The sequence below is a fragment of the Schistocerca piceifrons genome, unplaced genomic scaffold (assembly GCF_021461385.2).
Source record: "Schistocerca piceifrons isolate TAMUIC-IGC-003096 unplaced genomic scaffold, iqSchPice1.1 HiC_scaffold_967, whole genome shotgun sequence".
NCBI lineage: Eukaryota > Metazoa > Arthropoda > Insecta > Orthoptera > Acrididae > Schistocerca > Schistocerca piceifrons.
Genome location: NW_025729242.1, coordinates 220,001 through 225,000, shown reverse-complemented (window position 1 = coordinate 225,000; position 5,000 = coordinate 220,001). Strand labels below are relative to the sequence as shown.

The 5,000-nt window shown below is 53.7% G+C and overlaps 1 non-coding gene across 1 annotated transcript in view; it reads left to right on the top strand.

Annotated features, from left to right (window-relative positions):
- Positions 1–4,431: 4,431 nt before the first annotated feature.
- Positions 4,432–5,000, top strand: part of LOC124774610 — a 1,910-nt gene continuing 1,341 nt past the window's right edge. Inside the window, exon 1 of the ribosomal RNA XR_007015400.1 lies at positions 4,432–5,000. This exon is cut by the window's right edge and continues 1,341 nt beyond it. This is a non-coding gene — a ribosomal RNA (small subunit ribosomal RNA).

The following is a 5,000-nucleotide window of genomic DNA, read 5'->3' as shown; positions in this document are numbered from 1 at the left end:
AGCCGCGACCTGTACCACTTACGAGCGAGAGACGCGATCGCGTTGCTCACTGTACGGCGTCCGATACCGAGCCATCAGCATGTCGGTCCCCATGCGCGTTGCACTCGCACTCGCACTCGCAAAAACGTGGGGCAAATATATTACGCGGAAGAGTTATAACAGACCGAGCCCCACTGCATGGGGGGAGTCTTTGTCACTAATGTACACAGATAGAACATTGTGGACTGGAACCAGATTACCCGTACACACGGCGCTGATTAGTAATCAATGCAGAGCCATCAAACTACAGAAAATATATACAACTGTCCGTATACATGCTGAAAGAGTCTGCCCACAATGGGAACCACACGTCAGCCAGACACTCTGATCACGCACCACTCTCTGCTTCTAACAGGCGCACATACAATATGTAAGCACCAGCATGGAACAACATCCAGTGCATCCTCTCCGCCACATTACACAATCCACACTATCACAACCAGACCAGGAGGTCCATGCGGAAAATAGAATATCCCACCCTTTCGACATCCACCATTGCGCAGATAAGGCACCAACACCCACACATGTCCTATACAACGGTGCACCCAACATCACAATAGTACCTCCTGTCACAGCGCACAAACAATGACATGAGTCAAAGACACAGGTCTGACACAAGCATAGAATTGGAGCGCCGCCTCTAATAAGCCAAAGGTGCATCCTGACGTGACAAATCTCATCATGTCACAAGCATTCACTTACTATAATCACTATCAACGAACCTGCCGCCCCGCCCCCCCCCCCCCCCCCCACACCTTTCCTTACAACAACGTGTAACCTAACCTAACCCATGTTGTACCTTAACCTAACCCATGTTGTACCTTAACCTAACCCATGTTGTGCCTTAACCTAACCCATGTTGTGCCTTAACCTAACCCATGTTGTCCCCTAACCTAACCCAAGTTGTCCCCTAACCTAACCCATGTTGTCCCTTAACCTAACCCATGTTGTGCCTTAACCTAACCCATGTTGTGCCTTAACCTAACCCATGTTGTCCCCTAACCTAACCCATGTTGTCCCCTAACCTAACCCATGTTGTGCCTTAACCTAACCCATGTTGTCCCCTAACCTAACCCATGTTGTGCCTTAACCTAACCCATGTTGTCCCCTAACCTAACCCATGTTGTCCCCTAACCTAACCCATGTTGTCCCCTAACCTAACCCATGTTGTGCCTTAACCTAACCCATGTTGTGCCTTAACCTAACCCATGTTGTCCCCTAACCTAACCCAAGTTGTCCCCTAACCTAACCCATGTTGTCCCCTAACCTAACCCATGTTGTGCCTTAACCTAACCCATGTTGTGCCTTAACCTAACCCATGTTGTGCCTTAACCTAACCCATGTTGTCCCCTAACCTAACCCATGTTGTCCCCTAACCTAACCCATGTTGTGCCTTAACCTAACCCATGTTGTCCCCTAACCTAACCCATGTTGTGCCTTAACCTAACCCATGTTGTCCCCTAACCTAACCCATGTTGTCCCCTAACCTAACCCATGTTGTCCCCCTAACCTAACCCATGTTGTGCCTTAACCTAACCCATGTTGTGCCTTAACCTAACCCATGTTGTCCCCTAACCTAACCCATGTTGTCCCCTAACCTAACCCATGTTGTCCCCTAACCTAACCCATGTTGTCCCCTAACCTAACCCATGTTGTCCCCTAACCTAACCCATGTTGTCCCCCTAACCTAACCCATGTTGTCCCCTAACCTAACCCATGTTGTCCCCTAACCTAACCCATGTTGTCCCCTAACCTAACCCATGTTGTCCCCTAACCTAACCCATGTTGTGCCCTAACCTAACCCATGTTGTGCCCTAACCTAACCCATGTTGTGCCCTAACCTAACCCATGTTGTGCCTTAACCTAACCCATGTTGTCCCCTAACCTAACCCATGTTGTCCCCTAACCTAACCCATGTTGTCCCCTAACCTAACCCATGTTGTCCCCTAACCTAACCCATGTTGTGCCTTAACCTAACCCATGTTGTCCCCTAACCTAACCCATGTTGTCCCCTAACCTAACCCATGTTGTCCCCTAACCTAACCCATGTTGTCCCCTAACCTAACCCATGTTGTCCCCTAACCTAACCCATGTTGTCCCCTAACCTAACCCATGTTGTCCCCTAACCTAACCCATGTTGTCCCCTAACCTAACCCATGTTGTGCCTTAACCTAACCCATGTTGTGCCTTAACCTAACCCATGTTGTCCCCTAACCTAACCCATGTTGTCCCCTAACCTAACCCATGTTGTGCCTTAACCTAACCCATGTTGTGCCGTAACCTAACCCATGTTGTGCCTTAACCTAACCCATGTTGTGCCTTAACCTAACCCATGTTGTGCCTTAACCTAACCCATGTTGTGCCTTAACCTAACCCATGTTGTGCCTTAACCTAACCCACGTTGTCCCCTAACGTAACCCACGTTGTCCCCTAACGTAACCCACGTTGTCCCCTAACGTAACCCACGTTGTCCCCTAACGTAACCCACGTTGTCCCCTAACGTAACCCACGTTGTCCCCTAACGTAACCCACGTTGTCCCCTAACGTAACCCACGTTGTCGCCTATCGTAACCCACGTTGTCGCCTAAACCTGCTCTGTAATTGTTATACGACTCGTTCAATTAGTGTAGTGTTGCCCACCCGCAACCCTCGCAATATAGTTCGCTACTCGCACTGCCCGCTCCCCTGTGTATCGCTTCATGTTAAACACCTTGCAAGTCTTGCTGACTTTCCACATGCTCCTGCTGTACACTGTAATGTGGATGGCAGCAGGGCGTACATGCCGCCCCCCCCCCCCCCCACCTCTCCCCACGTCCCCACCTTGCCCCCTGCCTTCGCAAGGTGGTTGGTGACAAGTTTGCATGTTCAATGCCCTTCGCATGCGACGTACGCAGGCTACGTTGTGGTGCGGCCTGTGTCAACTGTCCGCTGATGTCGTACGCGTGAACCACAATCTGTACTGCACATTCGTCCTTATGTACTGAATGATACATCGTGGCACATGTGTGACCGTACAACGACTGCGCCCAAAAACGGCGGACCATACAGTGCAAATATTGTGCACGCAGCTAACGTGTCGTCTCCCTATGAGAGCTGGATTGCAGTGTGGTACGCCATAGAGACGTGTGGGAGGAACGGACGCCGTGGATGGCGATCAGCATGAGCTGTCTGTTGATGTATTCGGACCTAGTCGTCTCTCCTCACACACCGTGATGGCATGGTGCAGCGCGTTCCATATCTGCGACATGCTACAGAAGCCGGTTGACAGTCGTTCGAGCAATGGACATCGCATACGTACGGGGGCCACCTTCCACGTATTGTCTAGGCGTGCACATTTTGTTGCGTGTATGTGGGCAGACGTAGTGTGGCGTGACACCTGACACAGGCATGCAATAATGGTTGAAGTTGCAAATGGCGATGGACGCCTACGTTTTCTGGTGAAGTTACGCAAATGAAGAAATGGTAACCCGTTGTGGTGCGGTTGTTCTCGCTAGGGGTGAATCGGTGATGGCGACGATAGGTTGAGGTACTAACCGGTTGTTCCAGCGATACCCACCATGCCGACGAAACTGAACGGCATCTGGGTGTGAAGCGATACGCGGCGGTGGCTGGGTGGGACCGTCCCCGGCCGGTGAGGGGGCGCCTCCCGGCGTGCTGGCCGCGCGGTGCGTGGCGCACGCGCTAACAGCCGGCTGGTGGGGGCGGCCAGTGGCAGGCGCGCCGGCCGACGGACGCGGCAGGCGTCGCAGCTGCGCGCCGGCGCACCCTGCGCGCGGCGCCGTGCGGCCAAAGTAGGTCCTCGCGGGCCCGGTGCGAAGCGCGGTGGACATCTGCAGTGTGCTGGTCCGATTGAGGACTGTGTGCGTTGAGGATGCGCCGCCGCCCGGCGCTCGGCGCCGCGACGCCGTCTGCTGCTCGGTCGCCCCAGCGGTTCTCGCTGGTGGTTTGTATCGCAGCTGTGCGGATGTGTTGGCGTGTGCGCTGTGCTGGGAGAGTTCGCTTCGGCACCCAAGTGGGGCTTTTGTCCTTCTGTGGCGCTGGCGTTGGAGCTGCCGGTCACCGTAGGTGGCGCGTGTTGTCTCCCGCCGGCAATGCCACGACAGCACGCTCCCGGGCCTCTGTCGGCAGCGGCAAGCTCAGTTGGGAGCACGGGTGGTCGCACCGAAAGCGTCTACTCGCCTAACTCCGGGCGATTGCGCCTCTCTCGAACCCGACCAAGTACTTGGGACGGCGCTGCGCGCCGCCGGGACCTGAGAGGGTTTCGAGGTGTATTGTGCAGGGGAGCTCAGCCTCCTCCTGTTTGCAGAATGATTGAGCGGACGCTTGCGTGTTCGCGCGGGCCCCCGGGACACACTCCCGGGCGGCCGGCTGCTCAGCTCTAGTTGACGCAGCTCCCTGGTTGATCCTGCCAGTAGTCATATGCTTGTCTCAAAGATTAAGCCATGCATGTCTCAGTACAAGCCGCATTAAGGTGAAACCGCGAATGGCTCATTAAATCAGTTATGGTTCCTTAGATCGTAACCCACGTTACTTGGATAACTGTGGTAATTCTAGAGCTAATACATGCAAACAGAGTCCCGACCAGAGATGGAAGGGACGCTTTTATTAGATCAAAACCAATCGGTCGGCTCGTCCGGTCCGTTTGCCTTGGTGACTCTGAATAACTTTGGGCTGATCGCACGGTCCTCGTACCGGCGACGCATCTTTCAAATGTCTGCCTTATCAACTGTCGATGGTAGGTTCTGCGCCTACCATGGTTGTAACGGGTAACGGGGAATCAGGGGTTCGATTCGGAGAGGGAGCCTGAGAAACGGCTACCACATCCAAGGAAGGCAGCAGGCGCGCAAATTACCCACTCCCGGCACGGGGAGGTAGTGACGAAAAATAACGATACGGGACTCATCCGAGGCCCCGTAATCGGAATGAGTACACTTTAAATCCTTTAACGAGTATCTATTGGA